The 26528-nt window shown below is 37.6% G+C and overlaps 1 protein-coding gene across 1 annotated transcript in view; it reads left to right on the top strand.

The window, feature by feature from the left end:
- Positions 1–26528, top strand: part of JAK2 (Janus kinase 2) — a 97365-nt gene that overhangs the window by 19268 nt on the left and 51569 nt on the right. The window contains exon 3 of the mRNA XM_082498119.1: positions 24800–24944. The gene's annotated coding sequence lies outside the window, so the exon portion shown is untranslated. The remainder of the gene's footprint in view (positions 1–24799; positions 24945–26528) is intronic.

Here is a 26528-nt window from a genome sequence, read left to right as displayed (position 1 = left end):
GACTGAAGCACCTCTCTTATGAGGAAGAGCTGGGAGACCTGGGTCTGTTTAGCCTGGAGAAGAGAAGACAGACTGAGGGGGAGATCTCATCCATGCTTATAAATATCTAAAGCACAGGCGTCTGGAGGATGAGGCCGGACTCTTTTCAGTGGTGCCCAGTGACAGGACAAGGGGCAACAGGCACAAACTGGAACACAGGAAGATACATCTAAACATGAGGAGGCACTTCTTTACTTTGAGGGTGGAGAGCACTGGAACAGGCTGCCCAGAGAGGTTGTGGAGTCTCTCACACTGGAGACATTCAAAACCTGCCTGGATGCTGTCCTGTGCAACCTGCTGTAGGTGACCCTGCTCAGGCAGGGGGGTTGGACTAGATGATCTCTAAAGGTCCCTTCCAGCCCCTGCCGTTCTGTGATTCTGTGAAATCATGTTAGCCCAAAGAAAGTTTAAAACTGAACCAGCCACTTTGTGTTTGTTTTTCTTGCATAGCAAAGTTCGTATGTAAGAGTAGAATTTTGAGTTACTGTTCCTTCTTTCTCATGCAGGTCTTGCAATTGTTTCGCAGACTTTTGTGAGTCAGAAGCTGCCCCAGCAAGTTCAGGGATTGTGTCAAATATGTACAACTTCAAAAGTGACAACAAGTGTTTATAAATGACAATTTTAGGCTTTGATTTAGTCTTGAATTTTTGCAAATGGTAAGCATTTTAATATTTGTAGTTTATTGTCTAGACAGTCTTCAAACTAAAATCTTAAATGTCATTCCTGCAGGGACCATAGAGCTGTATTCCTGTTTTGAATGTCAACCAGGTGGTATGTAAAGGTAAAATTGTCTCCGCCCTTGATGACTAAGTCCCTTGATTTATATATATACATTTTTATATAGAAAATACATTAGTAAAATTGAATGTGCATAATGTTGTACATGTGCATGTATAAAGAAGACTTAATCTGATCCATATATATGGGTGGTGCTTATGGTTACTGCTGAATTATATTGAAGAATTGTATTGAATTCACTCTCACTATACCAGTAATTATTATAACTACTACTTTTCAGGGCATACTCAGTTATTTCCTATGTGTAGCCTGTATTTTTCTTGGGTATCTAGCTTTGCATTTGTATTGTTAAAATATATTTCTTTTGAAAGAACATTTTATTTGAAAGGGCAGTGATTTTGTCTGATTGTGCTATTCCAGTTCAGAGCTTCTTAATACTAGATCAACATTGGCATGCTGGAATGAGTCCAGTGAAGGACCGCCAAAGGTGGATAGGGGTGGAGTACATGATGTACGAGGGGCTGAGAGAACTGTATGTTTCCATTTGGAGAAGTCTGAGGAGACATCTATTTGTTGTCTTCAGCTACCTGATGGGATGCTATAAAGAACACAGAACTGGACTTTGTTTTGAAAGTCCATGGTGTTTGGATGAGAGACAACAGAGATACAAGTGAAAACATGGGAAATTTTTCTTAGGTATTAAGGAATTTTTTTTTCAGCTGGAGGGCGGTGAAACACTGGAACAAGCTGTTCAGAGGGGTTGTGAAATACCAATCTTTGAAGATGCTAAAAACTTCACTAGACAGTCTTTGAGCCTGGTATAGTTTGGCCCTACTTTGAGCAGAGGTATTGGACCAAATGACCACCACAGGTCCCTTTCAACTGTATTAGTCTATGATTTCTTATTATTAATTATAATTTATATCAGCCTTTGTCACTTTCACATGTAATAGTTGTGACTTTTGGTTTTGTTGCTGTATGAAAACAGTGTATTGTCTCACACCAAAGAAAATGTTTGCGTGAATTGCACCTGTGTATGAATAATCATAACTCCAGGGTAAACAACCCTGCTTTGTTTTGATTCCCTGTTAATAATTACTTTGAGACTCCAATTAGTATGTATAACAACATCTCTAAAATGTTTTTCACTTGTTTCTTGAAGTGGAACATAATAGGATTCAAAGTCAAAATCCTTGCAAAAATTTGCTGAACCTGTACAGATATTTTTGGTTAGTTGAAGTGTCTTAATGTGGAAAAAAAAAGTATGTTCATTGCCTTTTTCCTGTATGAAATCTTTTATTTTCAGTTTTTCCTTCAGTCGCTTTCTAAGACAATGTAAATTTCCAGCCGTGAACCAGCTTTTTCTTAACTCTGCTATTGTGTTTGTTTTTTTTTTTTTTTTCTGTAGATTTAGAGAAACTTCTATTTTCAGTGGTTTTCATTGAGGATACAGTTCCATGTCAGTGTTAAACTGGGGCACGTTCCCATGCATTTCTCTGCATCTGTGCTAGCAATCCTGTGTCTGTGAAGTGAAAAAATGCAGAGAACTGATCCTGCTGGAAACTTTAAAATAGTCCTAACTGAAACTGGTTTACTGAATGATGTCACAGTACAAATTTCTACAAGGAGAAATTAGGTTGCGTTAACCTTCATATTTGAGACTTTTTAGTAAGTTTGGTACTAGAGTTAGTTAATAGTTAAATAATTAGAGTAATCTTATGTTTTGGTGATGGTTAAATAGGAGTGTGGCTGTTTCTGTAGGCATTCAAAATTAGTTGAGCTGCTTGTTCAATTCAAAATTTAGCTGTCTCTTGCAGGCAAATTTGCAAGTAAACGCAGCTGGTTCACTGGGTTTTTATTTCTGTGGCATGTTTATACAACAGGTATCTCTCAAAGAAATGTGTATCTTTATTAAAACGTTTAAATGGGGAGAAAAATCAGACTAGTATGGTTCTTGCTGCCATTTGTAATTTTGTTTGTGTTGGTCTGTGATTAATGTCAGCTCTGTTCTGATAGCTCTGCAATTTGAGATAGAAATCATGGATATCTAAAGCCAACATACACAAGCCTTTTAGTGATAACGTCCTTGTATTTAAGTATGCTTGCTTCTATTTAAAGTTTCTCTTCTTTTTCATGGAGTTTACATGGTTAAATGGATGTTTATGTGTTGAAAAGCTAGCACGTAGAAGAGTTAATCAGGAACACATACTGAAGTATATACCTGAGTATATAAGATTAAGTTCCTTTGGATTTCATAAATTACATGTTGGTCCCCTGTGTGTTCAAAAGATTTTGTTTGAAGTTGCAGTAATGGTACCACTTGACTCCCCTGCTTCCAAAGGTTTGCCAACAGGTCAATTATTTCAGTACTGTAAATTCTGTTGATGATTTCAAGAATGCCACTTTTGTATAAGAACTTTTTCAGAACTCCAGCTATTCAGAACTGTCTGCATTCTTCTCAGACATTAGCAACATGCTTGGCATTTGTATATCAGAATTGAATGAATGTGTTTGTGTGGATTCAGTTTTCTTGTGGCCTGTCAATTTGTGTGTGTGCCACATATGCATACCTAATATCCTTATCTTAAATTATTAATTAAATACTGCCTCTACTGCTGTTCTAGAGAGTCTGTGTTGACTAGTGCCCTATTTGAGATGCTGGTTTTTCAGTTTGTGCAGCTCTGTCTGCTTGTCAGCCGGTATAATTAGATGTGCCTTAATAAAAGCACAACCAGGATTTTCCTTTAGTATATGCCTGTCTTTTTGTACTTAAGGATCAGGAGGCATCACCGGAGAAGATCAGTTGCCTTCCTCTTCAAGTCCTTTCAGGATCTGTGAATACTTGTGTAATTCTGTCTCATCCCATGTTGTGTTCCAGTGTGAGTCATTGTCCTTGCCAAATGGATTTGCAGTCCTGCCTAATCTTGCTGCCATGATCTGTATCTTCCCTTGAGAGTGGAATGGCCTGCTTTCTTTCTTTTCCTTTCTTGCCCTATTTGCCGAGTTATTTTAGTATGGAGTTGTTATTTTATAGTGGCTCGTCTTTCCTATGTGATGCAAGGACTGCTCATAATAGGTATTTTCTTTGCATCCAGAAATATCTGTCAGATGTGCTGCTTTGAGTTCAATTTCATTATCTCGAAGTTGACTTGTTGAGTGGCTGATAATGTTTCTGTGTCTTCTAAGTTAGCTAAGTTACTATGATTCTCTTTCACATTTGGGTCACAGAAAAAGCAGATTGCCTAGTCAGAATGATGGGAGAAAAAAAATGTAGAAAGTGACAAGAAAAGATAGAGGAAAGATTAGAGGAGAAAAAGGAAGTTATATGGAAATTAGGAATGATGTGGGATCTTAAGGTTAATAATTTGGGGGTAAAAAAAGAAAAGTATCTCTAACTTAATGCTAGAACTTGAGTATCTTCTGGTCAGATAGTTTTCATGTTTGAAGGCCAGAGGGGTTTTCAGAACTGTCAGACATGCCTAACACCCATTGAAATCAATTAATTATTTGGGTGATTTTTATGTTCTAATTCAGCTAATTGCATCCTTGTAAACCTCTGAAAACATGGCAGAAGTTGGCCAGAACCTTAAGCAGCCCAAATCTGTAATATACAATTGACAAGATAGTTGAATATCCATCTGGAACATTAATCTAGCAGATAAAATCATCTGTCTGCACATTACTACAAAGCACGTTACTGAGATATTTTTTTTTTGTTCCTACCAACCTACCCTGGTGATTATTTCAATACAAAGTCACCTTTTTGTTAAGTCTAATGATAGTTTTTGGTGAGAAATAAACACTGAATTGATCTGATAGTGGTGACAGAGGCCTGGAGTCCTGCAGGTGTAAAAAACTGATATTCACTATGTTTTTCTCTTTTAGCGTAATACCACATATGATTTCTAACAATCTGTTCCCTTTTATATGTTATCATTATTGTAAAGGCAGATGATCAAAATCAGTTCAGTCCCATTCCACATATCTCATTGTGATTGTTTTGTATATTTTAATTTACTTTTATTTGAATTGTAAGCTTAGTTTGCCAAATGCTGTAATTCTTCTGTATCAGGAAAATGGATGAAAAAGTTGAATCTTTACTTTGCAAATTAGAAGTATCCTGATAGGAGTGTGTTAGCTCCTATTTTTCCCTGTCTTTATTCTTTGTAAGCAAGAAAACAGATACATTTTGGAAACTTAGTAGTGCTCAGATTTGTATTGCTGGTCTCAAAAGGCCAGTAATCATCATCTGCTCTACTAGAAGCTAGACTGAATGTTCCATGCAGGTGAAACCTTTTTGTTTCAACTGCATGAAAGAAAAAAAAAGGGGGGGGGAAGAGCGTGGTTAGTAGGAAACTCAAATATTGTCAAGGTACTGTAGAAGTAAATGAAATATGGCAATACTTATGTTTGGAATAAAAATAAGTGTTAGTCATCTTACATGTTCACATAAAAATGTCCAGTTCATCTTGGTGTTAGCATTTATCACTTTAGCAGGAAAGCATAATTGTAAAGTCAAATAAGTAAGAGACTAGATCAATTTATATGTGTTTCATCCACTGATCTGTTGTGACACACAAATGTAAGACTTAACAAATATACTTACCTAGGAGAAAACAGTAAATCTCAAGTTACTGCTCTCTGGGCAGTTGTGTCTGACACTATCAGGTAGCTTCAATTGTGCAGTATTTGCCTTATAACGTATTTTCCTAGGTATAATCAATGTTTGTTCAACTTCTCAGAAGTTCTAAACTTGGCTGAGGACTCTGCTGCATAGATGATATACAAATCCAGAACAGAAAAAATGGCCTATATTCTACACACAAGACGGTATACAGCAAATATAGCAAGATGAGGAGGAAGGGCAAGGGGCCAGTAATGGCCAAGTTGGCAGGCAGCACTTCAACATCTTTTTAGTCTTTTTCTTTTACTTTTTTTCTGGGGTAGGTGTCAGAATCTTAAGATGGAAACAATGCAAGTGCATCACTGGTATGATGGATGTTGATGGAGAGCACTTCTTGGCAAGAGAAGCAGTATGGAAAAGGTTTATTTCAAACAATAATTGGGACAGGGAGACTGGGTTTTTGCATCAGTCTGGTGGGGAATGAATGGGAAACAGAAACTGCCTGTGAAGCTGAAAGAGGAAAAGAATGAGCAAAGTCAGAAAATTGAATGGAGTTAGTGAAATACAGAGATCAAAGGACAGGATCAGACAAACATGTCAATTTCTGACATCGTCAAGTAGAGGAAAAGTAGTGGAAGGAAGAAAACAGCGAGAAGGATACAGAGGTAAGACCATTTAGCAGCTTGTTCACCCTGGGAAGAAATCAGGACAGGAAGAAGCAGAGGCAGGAGAATGGAGTCTGACGTGCAAGCTAAGCAGCATGAGGTTCAGTTATGCTGGAGAGAATGTCCTTTTCCTAGTAAAATCACAATGTTAGAGGAGAACCATATGTACTGGAAGTTCAGGTTGATCAGTTGCAAGGTGATACTCAGCTTGAGTAGAAACGGAAGCTCCTGGAGATGCTGAAGTGAGGTGAGAGAAAGATAGAATGAGAGCAGAAGTGAGGATGAGCAGAATGGAGGGGGCAGAAATAAAGGGATGAGTGGAGAGATTCAGTAATCATGCGAGTAGACCAAGAAAAGAACAGAAAGGAAATCAAATGAGAAGTGGCCAGTGCTGATGGAGGGAAGTTGTGGAATGGGTGGCAGGTAGAATTGTGGGGCTGAAGATTGTAGAGGAGAGAAGCATTATCAGAGAGCAGAATGTTGTTGGATGGAGGTCCTTTGGCTGACTGTGAGAATTAATACCTCCTTTGGTTCAGTGGGAGATCAGACAAAGACAGGAATGCCACAAAAGCTAGCCAGAAGTTGAAGTTTTCTGGACTGTTTGTTTAGTGATGAGGGTATTATGATATGGAATTGAAATGAGTGAAAGCTGAGGAGGAGAAAGGACGTGTATTATGATACGTGCTAAGAGTAGGGCATAGGGTATTGTACAGAAGCATAAAAATCTCTTTTCTCTATTGCAATGAGCCCAACAGAATGTTAATTTTGTTTGTTTGTATTAAGTTAGAAATGATTGTGTTAACAATTTTGCATAAACATTGGAATTGGGACCATTTAGATATTCACTGTAGTCATGATGTAATTAGGCAGTACAAATTAATTTAATTCATCATCTGACAATAAGAAAATGCATTAACTTGACTTTGTTTCAAAAAATATGATGAAGGATTTTTCTTCTTTTAAAAGATTTTGTATGTTGTGACCAGATGATGTATGATAGTGCTGATCGGTCACTTTTCACTCAGAATTGACTTAAGAAAATGAAATGCAGTAGTGGCTTTCTTCCCTTGTGTGCTACGCCAACTCTTTTTTTTTTCTTCTTTTTTTTTTTTTTTTTTCCCCTTCACTTACCAGCTGCCAATATCTTTCTTCTGCCAAGCAGTTAAACCTCTTTCCTTGTTACACATTGCTGGTCTTGATCAGTGCCAAACGCTGCTGTAGGCTTTTGGCAGTGACATGGGAATGATGCTGCTGGGAAAAGGATTAAAGATACAAGGTAATGTGGTGTTAGAGTAAAATATATGGGAAAGAATAATGAGTGGAATGCTCGAATAAAACACCTTTGATGTAGAAAGTCTGACTGTTCTAGAATTGGGAAAGAAGGAGATGAGTAGGATGTGTGAAGGCAATCCCTGCAAATGATTAAATACCATTTTGTCTTAATCACAGGTAAGAGATACAGAAATGCAAGGAAGTCTTGAATGTCATATTAACAAGGACTACAATAGTTGTACTGTAAAGACCCTGATCAACAAACAAGCACTTGTTTCTACCTCCTTTCAGGTGTTGTTTCTAAAGAACACAAAGATGATTTTGTATTCATCCTGGCTTAAGATGTTTGTGAAGCTTAAATCACCATGAAGCTATGCTGGGAAAGTACTATTGTAGGCTTGTCCTATTCCTAAGCTCTTTCCTGGGCACTCATTCTTGGCCGCTGCTAGAACAGCTGGATGTAACTTTGGTCTGATCCTGTATGTCTGTTTTGAAGCAAGTGAACAAGAAAATGGCTTGAAAAAAACTGTACTGGGGGAGAATTAACTCTCAAAATAATTTTCTGATGTTGTGGTTTAGGTGCAGAATTAAATACAAGTGACAGAATTGTTCTGTGGGCAGTTAAAAAGCAAAACTAGTCTGAAATCACACAATATGCAAAACTTTTGAGGCTGGCTGAGGAAAGACCTCTACCTTTTGGTCTTATGGGTCACTCTGGAACATGCTCACTGGATCTGTGCCAGTAAGCAATAAGCGTGTTTAAAGTGTAATGCTCAGAAAAGCAAAAGATGAATAATTATATGGAATAAGCTTTGTGTATGTTAAGTCAAAACCACTCCAAAACTGCTATAAATGTATGTTCATAAAGAAATAAAAGAACCTTAGATGCTATAGCTAAATTCTCTAGAGATATTTCAAAACAGGGGTTGGGTTTACAGGTGTCAAAATAGTTGTTATATAGCAGTTTCAGGAAAAGGATGAATGAATGCTTCATGTAGCTGAAAGCAATGAAAGTGATAGGCTGTTTCAATAACTAGTGAGTGTGAAGAATTAAGCCTTTCTTTCATTGTTCATTAGTTATCATGGAGTGTAGGTGTTCTAGAAATATTTACTGGTACTCCATTGTAGGAGTAAAAGTAGCACTGCAGATTATGACGATCAAGAGACATTAAAGACCAGAGAATGGGGCTCATTTTGAACGAAGCAAGTATTTGGGAGTTCAGCTTTTGAATCAAGAAAGATGCCTGTTCTGAGTCTTCAATGAAAAAGAAAGAAAGGAACACAGTTAGGCAGTGGCTGTAGTGCAAAATGCATGCAACAAGATAGGTTTTTGATAATGTGTCTGTCCAAAAAATGTGGGCCGGGTTTGTTTTCATTGTTGGTAAATTCACATGCTTGAAAATTACATGGTAATAAGCACTAATCATACTGTCTATGGTAGTAGAGAATATCAGTCAGATAACCTCGGTCAGAGGTTTTGTCAAAACCTGTTTTATTGTCTGGTATGTCTTCAATCACCACTGGGTTGCAACCATTCACTGTGAGCAACATTCAAAGAAGTATTAAGTAGTAATAATTAAGTAGGAACTTACTAGGCATCGCTCTGCCAGTTCATTTTCCTGTACAGTACACAGTTGAATCTGGGCAGTAGTGAGTAAGAAATTCGCATCACGTACCGGTGATGGAAGGGAAATTAAATTTTTCAAGCTCATCACATTGGTAGTCAAGGGAAACTGTTAATAATCACAAAATCATTTGTGATGAACTGTCTTCTGCTGGGATACCTACTGATTGTAAAAACTACATATTGTTAATTAAAAAAACCACACTAGTCTTGCAATTTAGGCAAGTGCTTGAACTAGAAAAGCAGTTATCTTTAATTTGAATTCTTTCCAAAGACTGAAAAAAGTAACTACTTGAAAGCCAGGTACCTGTCTCTAATTTTCCATAAATCATCATGTATATTATGATAATGGTATGTAAAGCAGCTGAGGGAAGGAGATGTACCACAAGTACATTCAATTAACTTTGACAGCTGCTTCAGTGAATAGATAAAATGTACACCATCCATTGTGGGAGGGTTTACTGTGTGTTGGATATCATACAATCCCTCTCAAACCTAAATAAACAGGGTGGCTGAGGAATCAGGCAAAAAGGCCAATATTAGCATCGGCAGGTGAGGATCAGCTAGTTGTGCTGCCTTTTCCTTTAGTGCTTCTTAACATCCAGGTTTCTTTCTCCTCAGTCTGTGCTTGGACCTCTTCAATTTCTGTATGGTTGGAGACCCTTCAGGCTCATATTACAGAAACAAGGTGTGTTAGGTGAAAGCCCCGTGGCAAGAAATGAGGACACGGCAAGCTGCTTCAAAAGCTGTGTGGGATCTGATTGTCCATCAAGACCACCAATGAGCAGAGCACTGAAACTCATAGTACTGCTTGCATGTCTGTTTGGCTAGAGAAGCAATTGGCTGACATTGATGTATTTTATATACCTTTTCAAAGATTTATGTAGAATCACTGGAATAGTTGTCACACCTTGCTGAAGCCTGTTCGTATTTAGATTGGGTGTTTTAAAAGCTCTGTGGAAAACTAGGTAATTTCTTGTGTCCAGGAAGAAGCAAAACTGATTTATCTGAGCAGATGTTTGCGTAGACTGCCCAAGAAAAATTTGAACAGCTATGAAATACACACATGGGAGCTGACGGACTGTGCAGAACCATTTCTTCAGTTCTGTTTTGCATGCGCTTGGGAAACAGCCAGATGCTTATAGTCATTAGTAGTTTGGCTCATTGTATGTTCTAGGTGATAAGAAAATAGCACAACTACTTCCCTGTCTCTGTGTTCTGCTTGAGAGTGGCAGACCACAGTGTACCTGGCTGGAACCACGGGGATTAGAGCTGCTTTGTTCTTCTGGAGGAGCATGTTGCTACAAATATTAACTGTTCTGGTTTCTTGTCAGTAAGACTAGTTGGCTCCGCAACAGGTAACGCTTGTCAGTTATTGAATCTCTAAACATTCTTTATTCTGTCATTGGGAATATGTGTATCATGTCCTCTGGTGCCATGCTGGCTCAAGTTTATTGAGCAATAACAGTCACTTTTACTGTTGGTTTTTTTTTAACACACTGCACAAACAGTGAGAAGTTTCAGAAGATGATTTGGATATCTGTGTTAACTTGGTCTTGCTCAAGTGCTCTACTGAAAGACTCCTTAAGCATTCTTGTTTTGTTTTTTTTTCCTTCCACGAATCACCCATGAGGGTCTCCCCCTCCCCCCCCCCCCCCCAAGATCTTTTCTCTCACTTCTCATTTTCTGTCTGTTTAAAATATGATTTTGTAGGATTCATTTGTTCTGCCGTCATAAGAAAAAAGGTCTGCAAATGTCAGCAACAGGAAGGTGGCGCTTGTAATTTTAATGCTCAAAGGCAATAGCTGCCTTTGAGGTGACTCCCAAATGACTGAAATCCTTGGCTTAAAGATTCTAATCACCACACCCTGAGGCTCGACAAAGTGATTGAATCCTTCTCTGTCAACTTTTTCCAGCACTCTAAGGGAGTAAGTAAATGTTGTTTGGAGAGTGTTGGAAGAACCAAATAAATATTTGATAAGGATTAAAATAATAATTTCTCCTTCCCTCCAAAAAGGAGAGGGGGTAAAAACCCACCCAACTGCCTGTCGTATATTTTTAACAGCAGCTATTCCTGCTGTTTATTTCTGCTTACACATAGCTATGATTTGGACACCATGGGAATGGAAAATGAGTGATTTTTTTATGCTGTGGTATGGGATATGATCCTTACTGTATGCTCTGCAGTATCTGATTTGATAGCCTGGGGATGCTGGGAAGACTCACAGAACCTCAGGGAACTGGGAAAGGAGAATCTTTGGTGGGTAGTCACATAGAATTGATTTACTTGGGTAAGTTTGGGACCTGATTAAAAGACCATATCTGTCAGAAATGGGAGCGGCATGGAAGAGTCCTATGTACTCTTTCTTACGAGACAAGAACATAGAGGTGCAGGAGATAAAGTAGGACAAATATCTACCCTTTTCCTAGTTTTCTTGATTTTTGTCACATGTATGACTCTGTGCTGTCTCCATCTTCCACTTGAACTGAGGCTTCTGCTTTTACTTCACTCCTTTCCCATCATGGAGTATCCTATCTCTCTGGTGTCTGTTGCTGCCTCCCAGCAAATAATCACTGTGAGAAGGTATTTTCTTCTCAGGAGTAGTGTAAACTTCTTCCCAGGTTTTCATTTGTGTTTTCAATTATGTTTCCAAAGGTTAAAACAAAACAGAATGCTTTGGCAGAAGTTGATTGTGGCAGGATGCCTTCATTTCCTTCCTCTTTGGGGATTTTTCTAGGAATCAAACGGAGTCCAGGCTTTTGGTCATGTTCAGTAGTTACTGTGTATTTTCCTGTACCTATTGAGATCAAGCAGGTTCCATCCTGCTCGTTCTTTTAATTTGCCTATGCCCAATCACCTGTTTCACCTTGCATGTATTAAGGTTATGCCTGCCAAGCATTCCACTAACTTTTAATTAGTTTTAAATGATTTTAATTAGTTTTTAATTAGTTTTAAAGGATGTGGAGTAAATGCTAAGTGACTGAGGTTATTTCAGTTAAAATTCCAACCTGGTTCTGTACCCAGTTGTGGGTGGGAGGTGAGAGAGGAGGATTTCTCTCTATTGGAGAAGCTTGGCGGGGAGGAGGAATGGGGATGGGGAAAGAGGAAAAGCAGCTGTCTTTTGAGACATTTGGGTTAAGACTTGGCATACTAATCTGTGCTTTTGACCTAATAACGCATTCCAGACTTGAAGACTATTCAAGCAACATCCAGGTTTTAAAGTAAGGGGTTCTCAAATCTTTGTAGAAGATCTCCCGTCTTGCTCTGTCAGTTTCTGATATCTGTCATCCTGTCCTCTTTTGTCCCTTGATTCTTTCTTTTTTTTTGCCCAAGATTTGCTTGTTTTTCCTCTTCCTCACTCTTTTTCTTCTTTCTGGCAGAGACTGTGTACAACACATGAAATGGACTGAAGTTTTCAGGTGTGACTCAGCTGCTGTGCATACATTGCTTAACAGGACATAGTCCGAGAGAGGGATAATTTGACTTTAGGAAGTTTCCTCATCAGATGAGATGGAATCCTTCACCGGAGGATGAATCCTTCTATTACACTGTCTGGCTGTCAACAACAGCTGGCTGGTAAAAGGAAGCGCAAGGGAAGATGCTGTTATGCTCTACCACTTCTTACGTTATTTTGGTTTTAGGGAGTCTCTAAGATCCTTTATTGATTATGAGAGTCATCGAAGTACCTTAGCTTATTTTCTCAAAAAAAAACTGATACAAAGCTTCTTGTAATTCTGACTGTGTCTGGCTGAAGTGACTGACAGGATCTGTCCCAACTTACCCTATCCTTACATGTGGTCACGGTGACGCATGCTGCTTGCTTATGCTAGTAAGTTGATGAGGTCAAGTGTTAAATGATGATACTGTCTATGAACAGTTTTCAGGGGAGTGGGAGGGGAAGCGTCTGCTAAATGAGATAAAATTCTCTTCTTTTAGAACCCATCAGTCCTGAATGGGAATGGAAGAATAACAAGAGCCCATTTCTGCGACCTTTTTATTTACTGCTTGGAATAATGCAGAGGCATTAAGTCTACATAATAATGGCATTTAGACTGGATCAGTACCACAGAGCCACTAAGAATCCTGTTTCTGTTGAAGGCATGAGGGATATCTTGGTCATCTATGAGGCACTGAACAATACACCCACAGGCTTTGATAAAGATGTTCACAGTAGTGTCACATTTGTCACTTAATTCTTTTTACTGAACTCTAGAGAGTAATTGAGAATGGAAATTTTAAACAGTTTGCAGCATCGTTGTGTTGTGTTACTTTGAGACATGTTAAATATATTGCATCTTATGTCTTTCCCTCTTAATGCCTTTTTTTTGACTTGTTATGTTTTGGTTTTTTCTTACACATGCCCTTTGTATTGAACTCTGTGTTCAGGAGAGTTTCTTTTTCTTTCCTCTGCCTGAGGTTTCCTCTGTATAGTAAAACTGAAAAATGAAACTGAGAAACTGTGTATGGGGAGAGTTATGGTAAGGGATGAATTTTAAAATGGATTTCCTTTTGCAGTGTTCAAGCAGTTTGGAGATTTCAACAGCACTTCCTTTATGGTGTTACTTAATTTTTCAACTATTTACCTTCCTTGAGAGGAATTATGAGGCAGTTCTCCCTTTACAATGACATGTTGATCTATTAATTATTTTGTGAAACAAAGAATTGTGTTTATAATTGATCTACCAGTGGCTCACAGCGTGAACTTAGGCAAATAGGTTAGACCATGTACTTGTGTTACAGCTGGAAAATAAGAAGGGTGACAATGTTTTATGTAAAGCAACCTAGTACTGAATTGCAATGCAAAGTGAAAATATGAAGGTTACTATGCATAGTTACGGAGTTGTGTCAATAGGTAAAGATTGCCTGGAACAGTGGAAGTAATCTGATGGTGCTGAGGCTGTTTGTCACTGGCAAAAGCATGCTTTGTTTTCTACAGCAAAGCTGCATTGTGGAGTTCTATTTTTAAATAAATTTGATACTGCAAAATGCTATCAGTGATCAAAAAAACTAAGGCCATGTTATTTGGGTGGGTTTTTTTATATTTTCTTTTTGTCTGTGTGCCAGTCAGGGATGTAATTGCACTGTGACCTTATTTGCTTTACCAAAATGTAACTCAATTCAGTTATTGGCAGACAAATATCATGATGTTTAGTTTGTATCTACTTGTGGGTGGACTGTTTATTGTATGTACTAGCGGTCAAAGTCCTTACTATGTACCAATTAAAAAAAATTAGTTAAAAGATAGTTTTACTGGTAGGTGAGCAGATGTCACAAATGCTTAAGGGCAGGAGGTGGTAGAGGGATATCCATTTATAGATAATGGCATGCCTGGTCAGAATTGGTCCATTCAGACATTTTTAATTCCTGCTTAGAATTTTTCATTGGATTTAGTTTGCTAATTGGAATATACATTTAACAAATCCAATAACTAATAGATTTATGGTAATTTGGATTTTTTTAGGGTATATCTTCAGGAGCTCAAAGCATGCATAAAGAGATGAGAGAGCATGGTTGGTTTTAAAATTCTAGTTAATTTCAGTGGGTCTCAGCAATTTGTTTTATACCTGAAAATCTATGCGCATAAACCTCTTAGAGTGACTAGTTCAGCTGGAGATATTCAGTGTAGCTTGCAAGTTACAGAAACCTTGGCTGTAATAAACTGTACTTCACTTGTATTCTAGATGTAGCTCCAGCTTATCTAATTAAAAGTAATTGTATTCAGTGAAATAAAAAGTGACAAAGAGCCTGCAGTATCTGTAACAGACATTGGGGGGAGGCTAGCTGAGTTTTTCATTGTATCGTGGTCATAGGTTGTTTTTGTCATCTCTTCGTTAGCCAGTAGTGTGGAATACTATATCTTTTTCTGTTTTGCCTTGGGAAGCAGTTCTTGAGGTTCATGAAAGTCTACTTCTTTGCAGCAGCTTGTTCCAAATCCTGGCAGAGAGGTCTGAAATTCTTAGTTTGGCAGAGCTGAGGTCAAGCTGTAGATAAGTATGTGTTATATGCTGAAAAGTTCTGTAGAAAACTGAAATGGTTCTGAGTTTAAGATTGAGTTAGGGAAAAGCCCATCTTTTTATGTCATTTAGAGAATAGAGTAACCTAAACTTTGGACAGATCATCTTAAGTAGATCTGAATTTTCCATCCAAAAGTGGGTGGGAAAATACCACCTTTAGGCAAGACTGAAACAGTACGATTTCTGACTTGGAGTGGGGTCTAGCAGGAAGAACTAGTGTGGCTTGATTCACATTACTGAGTGGGTACAGCCACAGAACTTTCTTTAGAGTGTTGGAATTTGACTTATGTACTGAGAGACTTGAGTGTTTTCTTGATTTTTTTTTTTCAAGTTTTCTGTCATCAGATAGACTTTTAAGAATAATTGAATAATTGTTCAGTGGGAATTTTGTAATGTAACTTTTTTATGAACAACTTATCAATTTAAAAATAATGTCATGCTATAAATGTTTCATCTTTATTTTATAATGCCTTCTTGTAAAGGAACTGATAATAGCACAATCTATAGCAGCACGTTTTGAAATCCAGAAAAGAACACTGTATCTTCTTATCTGATCTTCTGTATATCATAGACCAGTTACATTTTGTCTTTCCTCCTCCACCAAGTTCAGTAACACAAGTTTATCTAAAGCCTGTTTTGCAACAGTGCATCTACTCTTGATGTTTTAAAATCAAGAAATACAGAACCTACTGCTTTCTTCACTGTTTGTTCCAGTGGTATCATATTCTTGTTTCTGAGAGAGAGAGAAAATGTATTTTAAATAGGTATTTATTCTACAGCCATTGTATCCCCTATTTAAATTATTATTTGATTTTCCATTATGTTGTTTTTTTTTTTTTTTCTTGAATCCATGTCAGGTAGTCTGCTGGAGCTTTTTGATCTATTGAAGCACAACTCTGAGGCTCTTGCTTTCTGCAATTTCCTTACGCTTTTTCAGGATATAATATCAAGAATAATGAAAAAAGGTTTGCGCTATTCTTATTTCAGAACTTGGGGAAACATGCGATATGAATACAGGGAGTTCTTTGTAAGTGTATCTTGGGAATATTTTCTTGTAAACTGTAAAGCATACAATTGAATTGCTTAATTATCCTCAAAACAGAGTTCTGTAAGTACTGGACACATACAATGATAATTTGACTCTTTTTCAGGGGAAGGAAGCACCGGTCTCTTGTGCATAAAAAAAAAAAAAAAAGTCAACACAGAATATTTGAAATGTTGCATTGTGAAGACATGGTTGTCTCAACCAAACTTTTCTTTTCCTTTTCATTAGAGTTTTGCAGAATCACCGCTAATGGTACATTTTATGACGAACCTTTGTTTACTTTCAGAGCCCTGGGGTTTTTGGCTTCCATTTTTTTTCTGACAATCTGTGTTTATAGAGATAACGTGATCTTGGCAAAGCATGTAGTGCTGTATCTTTGCAAAAAGTGGCTGGTGTTTCAGATAGGGAACAAGTGGAGAGCACTCAGGCCATTGATGATTAAGGAAGCATTAAAGTAAACTATCAAGCAAGTACATTTTCCTGAATTATAAAGATAAAATGTCAACATTGCTATCATAAATTATTCAACAATATGAAGCAATAAAATAGGGTTTAAAAAAAGAATGTATTCCTTTTTTTAAAATACTTCAACCTTTCTACCAAAGAATAACAGAAACTGCTATACTTAATATATATATAGTAATTGAACTCTAAATCATTATTTGTTAGGCTTGTGAATGCTCTTGTATAGTTTTGGTTTTTATAGTACTAGTATTTAGTTAAACTTTCATTTAACAAAATCATTTGATTTCAAAATTTCTGTGGCACTGTCTTACAAGATTGTTGCTTGGAGGTCTGAGAGGGTCTGTTTCATGTTTTGCTGTATTGCATTGTGTGACCAGATCCTGATTCTGTAAGGATTTATAAATGTGATTTAGTTTGTGCACAATGCCCATTTGTAGCCTTGTTGAATCTGTATAGGATCAAAGTTGGGGGGCAAGGAGGGAGGTGTTGTGAGTTTTGCTTTTGTTTTTTAAGGCAGATTTTTTATTAGCTGGCTTAGAGCTTCTAATCTTGCCTAGATTTTTAGCTGCTCCTGCAATACCAAAGAAGTCTTGCATTTTTATTTAAGTTATCTTATATAGATTGCACTGTATGCAATTACATTTTCTACAAACAAAGGTAGTTCAAAGTTAGACACTTCTAAATAATATTAATGTTCCACGTTACTGTAACTGATGTGTCATTGTAAAGAGCCAGCTTTGTTTCTTCTACAAAACTTTACGCACTTTTCCAAAGGTGGTAGGGCTGGAGGGAACCAACACCAAAATTCCCTGGAAACCCCCTCACCTTGAGCAGGGAATTTTTACATGAAATATTTATGAGGTCTAAATAGAAGCTGAAAAAGCAGAGTAGGCTGAAGATGAAGAGAGTCTTACTGGAGAGCCAAAGAAGACACTGGCATCTGTTGGTCTTGGCTGTTTGGTAGAGATTGCTGATTCATTCTGACTTAAATGTTATCCTGTTTACATGCTGACAGTTATTTCTGCAAAGGGCTAATTTCTTGAAGCACATGTCAGATTCTCTTCAGATAGTGTAAAAGCTGGGATAGAAGTAAGGGGATAACTTCATTCATCCAGATGTTTTCACATTTTTGATGACTGTGTCTCAGATTTACAAGTCTTTCCCTCCCCCACATTTTTCACTGAAAAATGTTACAGGAAACAAGGTCATGCGTGTTTTATCATGTAGCATATTACGCAATGTTCTTGTCCAAGACTGCTTTACCCTTTGCTGTTGTCAGGTGGTGAAAACTGGGAAATGAAAGAAATCAAAGAACCCACAAAAGTGGGAGCAGCAGTGAGGACATCTTATTGTGAAGAACGTAGTGGGTGTCTTTTTGTTTCCTCTTTTTGTAGGCAGAAATGGTGGCTGGGATTCTGATTATATTCTCCATGGTACTTTACCCGGTATGGTAAAGTGTAAAAGTGTACTTCTAATCTCTAAAGGTAGAGATTTAGAAGTTTGACAAAGAACTCTCAGTCATGTTATTCTGGTTGTTGAAACTGGAGATCCCTTTTCATCTAGAACAATACAGCAAAGAGCTGTAGCAATATTGTTCTATGCAATTCTCACTATACATAAGGTGACTGCAGATTTCCTTTATCTGTCCTTGAGGTTCAAGTAAGAGGTTTTTTTATTTAAGCTATTCTGATACTTGGCCAGTAATCAGGATCTTTCTATACTGTGTTCATTTTTTCCCTCATTTTTTTGATGCTACTAAATTTAAGCTGTGTTGGAAGAGAAAAAGCTACAAAAAAAGTGGCTTAATACACGGAGGGGAAAGAAGGTTGTTAAATGTTGTTTTGACATTTTTTACTTTGGCTCTTCCTCCTTCTGTGTACCTCCTACTTGCCTACAGGAGACAAGCAGTGTCACTGCCCTTCCCCCCTGCCACATAGTCTTCTGCTCTTGGTTCACAGGAAGAAAATTCTAGCTCTTCAGACCTCATGAGTTTCTGCACACAGTGTAAACACATATGACAGTTACTGTAGAGGCAGTAGTTTTACTAACCTCCGAGGAGGGAAGTTGCCAGACTGGGGAAGTGAGATAAGAAGGCAAGAAAAGGGAGAAGACAGAATTCAGAAGGAAAGTCCAAAAGGGTTTAGCTTTTTAAAATCCAAGTCTTCGGAAAAGCTTCCAGAACAACCTCAAGCTGGGCAATTTATTCTAGTAGCCAGTGGGAACTGGAAAGAGTTATGACTGGTTTTCCGTACAGAGATGTTTGCTGTGAGAAACCCTTTTATCTTCTGTGAAGGAAGAGAACCTTGTATTTTCTTCCAGGATATAACTCCGCTTGATGAAACTGTTGAGTTGTTATTTGCCTAGAAGATACCTTTCTTTATAGACTTGGAGATCCAGAGCACTCCCATAGCTGGAGAGGATAAAGAACTTTGTCAAAAGGTCTGACGCCCTTCAGAAGTACCAAGCTACGGCAAGTGGTGGGTCTTGGCTCTTCTCTTTCTTCCACAGTTAAGCTGTTGAGAGCAGACATTTACCTGAGAAATCCCTGCCTACCACGGGAAAAAGGACAGGTCTTTGGAGGCTGAGAGAAAAGTAACAGTTTTGAGACTGTTTCCATTGCAATATGGCTGGTGTCTGCTGTGCCACTGTTCAGCACTCTCAGACTGCAACATGAAATGTGTATGACTTCTGATAGCTTCGCATAGCCTGCTTCATCCTCGACAGCATCTTCTAAACTGGCATCTGTTTTGCAACTGTTGATGCTATTCTTTGGCCATGCAGTACTGTAGCAACAACTGTTGGTTTGTGTTTTGACAAATCCCTCTTCAGTTGTGACACTGGGAATTGCATTTGGAAAAGGATAGCTTGCTTTCTTCAAAAGCATCTTCCACCATCACCTCCCCTCACCAATCTTGCAATGCTTAAGAAAGCCAAGCAATTTGACAGACTACTTTGCTGCTGCTATTGTACTTTTTGCTTTTGTTTGCACTTTCAATATTTATTTTAACTTTTGAGTGTAAGTGTAACTGTCATATGTATTATCTAGAGGTCGTGGAAAGGTTTTTCCCTTAGATGGTGCTTTCACCAAAAATGCCTTTTAATATAAAAATATTTTTTTCTGTTTTGGTGGTGAGTTGGAATAGTTTTTCCACTTTGAAATGTGATTATTTTTTTTTAACCTTTTTAAATTGTCTCCTAATTTCTTGATAATTCACTGGTAGTTGTTTTTGCATAGAAACCACTGCTTTGATTGTTCAGTGTTAGACAGTGGTTCTCCATTTATTGTAACCAAAACCCACCAGCCTAATGAGACTAGTAGCGAGCAATCTTCAGAAACAATTTTTACTTTGAGTTAATTTCCTCTGTGCACACAGGAGCATTGGCAATTCCTTTTTTATATCTTTCTGAAAGAAATCAAAGAATCAGTTAAGGAAGACCTACGCTCTACTAATTAACCCTTATTTCATGGTTTGAGCTATTAAACAGAATTTACTTTTCAGTACAGTTTACAAAACAAAACCCAGTATGATGTGGCATGCTTGTGAAAATATCGCTTAGTCCTAATTTTGCTGTTGTCATCTTCTATTGCATCACTTTAGAAGAATTTGAGAGATATATGCAAGGGAATCATGGGAAATCTGTGACTTTTCTCATATACTTCACACAAAAGGTCTTTCTGACCTATTGTGGCTAGTCTTCCTATGTCCTCTGTACATGTAAAGCTGTGCAGATAATGGTGACTCTGAATGGACTAAGGATCCTCAGATGCCACTGTCTCAGGAGATAATCTTTGCCAAAACAATTGGGCAACCATTTGAATTGCTTGGAAATTTTCTGATGAAATAGTCTTTTGCTGAAATTTATCAACATGGTGAAATTGAAATGTTTAGCAGATATTGACTGACTTTTGCCAAAGTTCTGATGGAACCTAAGCAGAAGCTCTTGCTTGTGGGCAGGTGTTTGATTTGATTGTTTTTCTGGTAACTCACCTAGTTGGCAGGTTACTGTGATGCTGAGGCTTCTGGGATGTGTTGTTCATTCTGCTTTTCTGACAGCACCCCCGGTTAGCTTCCTTCCTGAGATAACTTAGAGCAAGGGCTCCATTCTGTTGTGAAAAATGTAGAAATCATGATTTTTATTTTTTTTTAGTCCTAATCAGAATGAAAAAATTAAAATCCTCATACTGACAGCTTCTGTCCACTTAGTCCCTGTGTGTCATGCAAGCAGATCAGGCCAGGATCATTACTCTTTCCTTGTGCAAAAGTTCATGGACTCTTGCTGAATTGCTGATACAGGCAGTGGTTTGCCAAGTGAAAACTGTAAGCAAATGTTATCTTTGCTTCTCCACTTTTTTTAGCATATGTTTTGTGATTGATATGTTAGTCTCTCATCTTCGTTCTGTATCTGCTTGCTACTGTGTGCATTCAAATTTTGATATATTAAAAATCCTTGTGTCATATTAATGTAGTGCTGATAAAACAGGCAAATTCCTTGGGAGTCACTTAACTTTTTGTATTTGTTTCATGTATGAGCAGTTGTTTTCTGGTGTCAGTGGCTTTACCTTGTGTCAGGACAACTTTTAGATCCAATAGGCAGAGCATGTTAGAGAAAGACCGTGAAAACTGAAGACATACTCTTTCTCTACAAAAAAATCTTTAAATATGTTTTAAGCCAATATTTTTTACTTTTGTGAAAGTTATTTTTAAAGTCAGAACAAATATTACCTGGGAAAAGACAACAGGGTTTTCTTAATGCAGAAAATGATGCATTTAAAGCGTAGATTAGTTGTATACGTAAACTTGACATCCATTGTCTAAGCAATGGAAAAAGTTCTCAGATTTTCCAGATTGCTTTATATTTTTAGAGGTATTGTTGAACACTTTGATAAAGTTAGTCAGAAGAATGTTTTCTTTTGCGTATGTGTTGGAAAGATGTGAATCTGTTGTGGTGAATTTTTGTGAAATACTAGCTGAGGTAGTGTGTTCTGACTGAACAAAGAATCTCTTGTTGGTCCATTAAGTAGCAGTGGCATTTCTGCACATGCTGATGTTTTAAAAATACAATGCTTTATTGCCTGTCAAAGTAGAGTATATGTTTGGTTCCTTGAATTTAGTATACTTTTGTGTTTAAAAAAAAAACAACACCAAAACAAACCTGCATACACAAAGCAAATCAGACTAGAGATGCAAGGAATACTGCTCATTGTATGCAGAGTATGAATACTGTTATCTTTTTAAGATTAACATTTTCACAGTATTAATAGGCCGTGCTGGGTGCATGTTATGGGAAAGTTTAGTTGTGGTCCATTTGCCTGTATATTCAAGCTGAACTGTGAAGACTATAATTCATAGAATCATAGAATGGTTTAGGTTGGAAAGGACCATCGAGTTCCAACCCCCCTGCCATAGGCAGGGACACCTCCCACTAGGCCAGGTTGCCCAAGGCCACATCCAGCCTGGCCTTGAACACCTCCAATATAATTAAATATTAAGTATGCATATGAAGTGTAAACCAAACAAACTAACTGAAACAATTATAAGTGGGAAACTGATTTTTCTTCTTAGTCTAATCGGTTTTAGAGGTAAAAAATGTATTTTGGTGGTCTTTTAACAGGACACATAATACTCTTCAGAACTTCCTGGTGTTCTCCTGTTACTGCCTACTAATGTAACACCTGTTAGCACTTTTTTGTGAGACTTTTCTAGTCTCTTACCTACACTCTTAACCACCCACCTACCTACCATTACTTGGGAAGGTTTTTGTGATTGATGTTTACAATGTTCATTCAAATTCCTTGAAAGACAGATGTGTGTATAAGCAGCTGGAAAGCGTGCACATTTTTGTCGTCTTCAGTTTACACAATATGTCTTAGTCTACTGGCAATAAACACGTTGAGTTGTTGGAAGACAACCTGTGTCTCCAAGGCCTTACTTGTCAATAGAAAACACTACTTTGATTCTTCTCTCTTGCTAGTAAATTGAGTATTCAAGGTACTTGGTGACACAGGCACAATAAACACTAACTGTATTTGCAGGAATTCTGAAGGCTTGCTGAGAAGTGACTGTTTTGGGTTGCAGAACCTCCTCTGCATAACAAATTCTGTATTGTGTTCTATGCAGATAATGGCAACTTGGAGATGGACTAATTAATTTTGTTTGAATTTCATTAGACTCTTAAGTTCATTTTGGAATTGAGCTTTTAAATCCTTGCAGCGGCCAGAAATGTAATCTGGTGTAAACTCGAACAAATTGGAAGGAAAGAGGAAATGGGGGAGCAAGGTTGCTGGCAAGGTGGTGTGCTGTCAGATTGGTACAGCCAGCAACGTAGGTAACATTTTTGCAACTCCACTGCTAAAAGAACAAGTTGTGTTAGATGAGACTTAGCCTGACAGTATGTAAACTGAATAGTTTTATAAGGTCTTGATGCAGATCCTGTAAATAGGTATGTCTGTAAATGTATGCAGAAGAAAAAGTGGAACACTCTTTCTTTTCAAAAAAAAAAAAAAAAAAAAAAAAGTATGTTACTATAACCACCATGAGCCTGTTCATCTTGGAGTTTTTCATCTCCAAATTTCCTTGCTTTTTGTCCAGAGCTATGAGCTACTCTTTCATAAGCAAGCGATCATTTTTCTGTTTGTCACATGAAGAAGGATAGACTTGTTATTAGGCTGCTTTATCCAATTTTTCATTTGAAAAGCAAGCTGCAATGTCACTGAGCTAATTCAAAATGTTGCAACTCGTATTCCACTGGGCTCTGCTAGGCAGAGAGTAAAAGTGGCTTGAGTTCTTAGCTTAACCTGGTTTGTCCCATCAGTTTGGCAGCAGCAGCTGTCTCGTATAGCTAATGTTACACAATTGATCAGGAGTTTATGGAAAAATGACATAATTAACTACAGTCAGGTAAATCTTCATGCAGTTTTGTTCAAAGTCAAGAGCCCGACTGGGAATGATGAATGCAATGCAGTTCTGAGCATGGCACAGTACTTTTAAGATAGAAAATAATTTAGAAAACCCAGCAATGCCCCTCGATCTGGAACTTGCATGAGCAGGTGGTGGTTCTGTGCTTCGTTTCAAGTTGGTCCTCTTAGATCATTGTGCATGGAATGTGTGCTCAGTAGGTCAGTGACAGACTGCTCTGCCCCAAACAACCCCCCCTATCCCCCTCTGGCACTTTAATACAGGTCTGGAAAACTTGCATTAACTGTACTGGACTTTGGATCAGATCTTAATTGGCTGGCTAGACAGCATTTGAAGGAGAATCCCTGGAGGTGCATGCAAAATACACAGCTGTCCAAACAAGGCAAAACTGCTTATCTCTAAAGCCAGTATTGCAAGGGGAGCAATGCTAATCATTGCCATAACAGTCTGACTTCCGTGGGGAGAGAAGCTGAATTTACTGTTCATTGAGATGCGTTCCTTTTTCGTGGAGTATTGATGATAGGTTCAGTAGACACAGCACATGGTTGCTGGGGAAATTGTATTTATTTCCTTCTCTTCTGTCCAGGGAGATTTCTGTCTGAAGAGTCACCAAATACAAACCTTGCAGAGTTCTCCCATTCTGAATTCTGCCGCCTTTAAATTTCCATTGTATTTTCTTCCATCTATTCAGTTTTAAAATTCATTTTCGCTTCTCTGTCAGGCCCTTTCCTATGTTAGGAGGGCCACAAGAGGGAATTCATAATTTTTTCACTGATGCAGGAAGCTGCTCTTGTGCTTAAGTGCTTTCAACTTTGCAACCACAGAAGCGTTTTGTAAAGAGAGCAAGGGTGGTTGTGCCCTTGTCCTTCCTGCTACAAGATACTTGGAGTTAACTTCCACATGAATTGAAATGAATGGCTGCTGTCAGTTTTCAAATAGAATTAATTGTTCTGGCTAAAGGGAGTGTTACTACTACTACATGTCTCTTTTTGTAATTATTTTTCCTTTTAAACTTCTCTTTTCTTGATGTAATGCCATCAACAGTTTTCTTAAACTGATGCTGCATTCACAGAAAAGAAAAACATGGTAAGCGCAAAAAAAATTGGTAATTATGTTTCCAGTCAGGTGTCTGTTTCTTACACCAGTTTCTTGCTAGAGCTGAGGAGCAGTCTCACTACCAAAAATGTGGTTTTGAAAATATTGCTTAAAAAGCTTTGTATTTAAAAAAAAATAAAAAAAATTAAAAGTTCTTGGCAAAGACAACAGGAATTTGGGCAAATGATAGGAGTGGATCTCTCTGTACATAAACACAGATTTGAATTCTTAAATAACGGTGAATTATGTATTGTTCACAGCCATTAACTTTTTTTAATACTAAATGTGTTTTTATTGCAGATACATTATGTTCCACCACTGCTTGTGTACCTGCTTTGTCTGACCTCCTGTGGATACCAGCAGCAAGTGGGTGACTCGTGACATGCTTATTTAATCGGCTTCATCAATCTCATGTTTCATACAGAGATTTATCAAGTGATAAAAGGTAATTAACAGTGGGGGATTTACCTGCAGTGAGAGAATGCTCTGATTTTCGAACCTCCAGAGTTGTATGTTTGAAGTGGTATGGCTTAAGATCCTGGCCCTGGAGGTTTCCCTAGAAACCCACAACAAAAACAAAAAACACAAAGTGAAGGTGAGGGGGGATTATTTTCAATAAGAGAGTTTAGATTTCGCAAAACTATTAGAGCCCATAGCTCAAAATGTCTGAAAGAAAAAAAAAAAAAAAATGTTGCTCTGAATGGGGTTGTGAATGCTGCATGTTGCTAAATCATGAGGATTTTGTATGTCCTCCATATTTTCAAGAAATTTATTGCTTAAGCGGTTGTTTTCAATCTCATTAATTTCTTTCTGGTTGACTTAAAAAGAACCATATGAATTAGTGCAGCCCACTGTGGCTTGTAAAATTAATCTTCAGGTGCATTGAAGGTACAGACAGCAACAGACAATTGCATATAAACATGTTGCATTGTAGATGCTGGTGATTGTGGTTAAAGCAATATGGGAAATTATTAATCTCATCCTTTAGAAACTGTGATTTGAAATATTATCCAGATTAGGAACATTAAAATAATCCTATTGGATCAAATCCTCTATTCATCAGTATCAGTTCTTTTATAATTAGTAGCTTTGATCTCCAAATCAAGATGTTTATATTCCATCCAGATTTTGTTACACATTCTTGTTACGTGAATAAATGGACAGGCTATTTTTCAGTTTCACTGAGTCTTGTGTCAGACATACTTTCACGTGTGTGTCGACCTGGTACATAGCTCCTTTTTGGCAAATACCACTGTGGTACTGTGAGTAATTTACCTACAAAAGTCGCATTCTCAGTGTATTAAATCCTTCCATACAGCTATGGGAATTCTTTACATGAACATTTACATTCTTTACACAAACACAGAAATTCTTTTAAATTACAGTATGATAATAAATCTGTTCTGTATACCCCAGAAAATTATACTCAAATATGTTCCGCAAACAGGTAGATCAATGTCTCCCACTATATTTAGTCTCAAATTACTCAACTTTTACAATGGTCAGAAGAATAGGACATTTTAAATATTCTGGATGAAAAGCAATTAAATTTTTTTTGCCATTGTTTAATGTTTCTGTTGTGCTGCTGCAATGGTCTCTGGGTGTAGTAAAGAAGGGAAAACCAATTGTGTCCAATTGGAGACTTGTCTGATAAGAAATACAGGTGAAAGCAGTTTTGTTAATGATGAGCTCTTTCACACCCCTGGTGAGTGGTGACCATGTGTTTCAATTACTGCACATGCAAAGCTCTGTCTGTAGAACTAGTTTAATTGGATGTTTTCTTGGCAAAGGCCAAGAAAATGTGTTTTCTATTTTTCAGTGAGGAAACTGATTTAGGGATATTTCTTGCTTTCACCTGTTTCATCAGCACTTCAACATAAAGACAAAAATAAAAGACAAACTTGAAACTTGAAAATTAATTAAATTGAAGTAGTGTCACAGTTATATGAGTAGTATCTATGGAGATTTTTCACATTGTTGCAGGGAAGCTTGGAAATCAGTGCGACAAAAAGAGTGGAGTAGAGTATTC

Source organism: Vanellus vanellus (assembly GCF_965231255.1).
Source record: "Vanellus vanellus genome assembly, chromosome: Z".
In the NCBI taxonomy this organism is placed as follows: domain Eukaryota; kingdom Metazoa; phylum Chordata; class Aves; order Charadriiformes; family Charadriidae; genus Vanellus; species Vanellus vanellus.
This window is presented reverse-complemented; position numbering and strand designations above follow the sequence as displayed.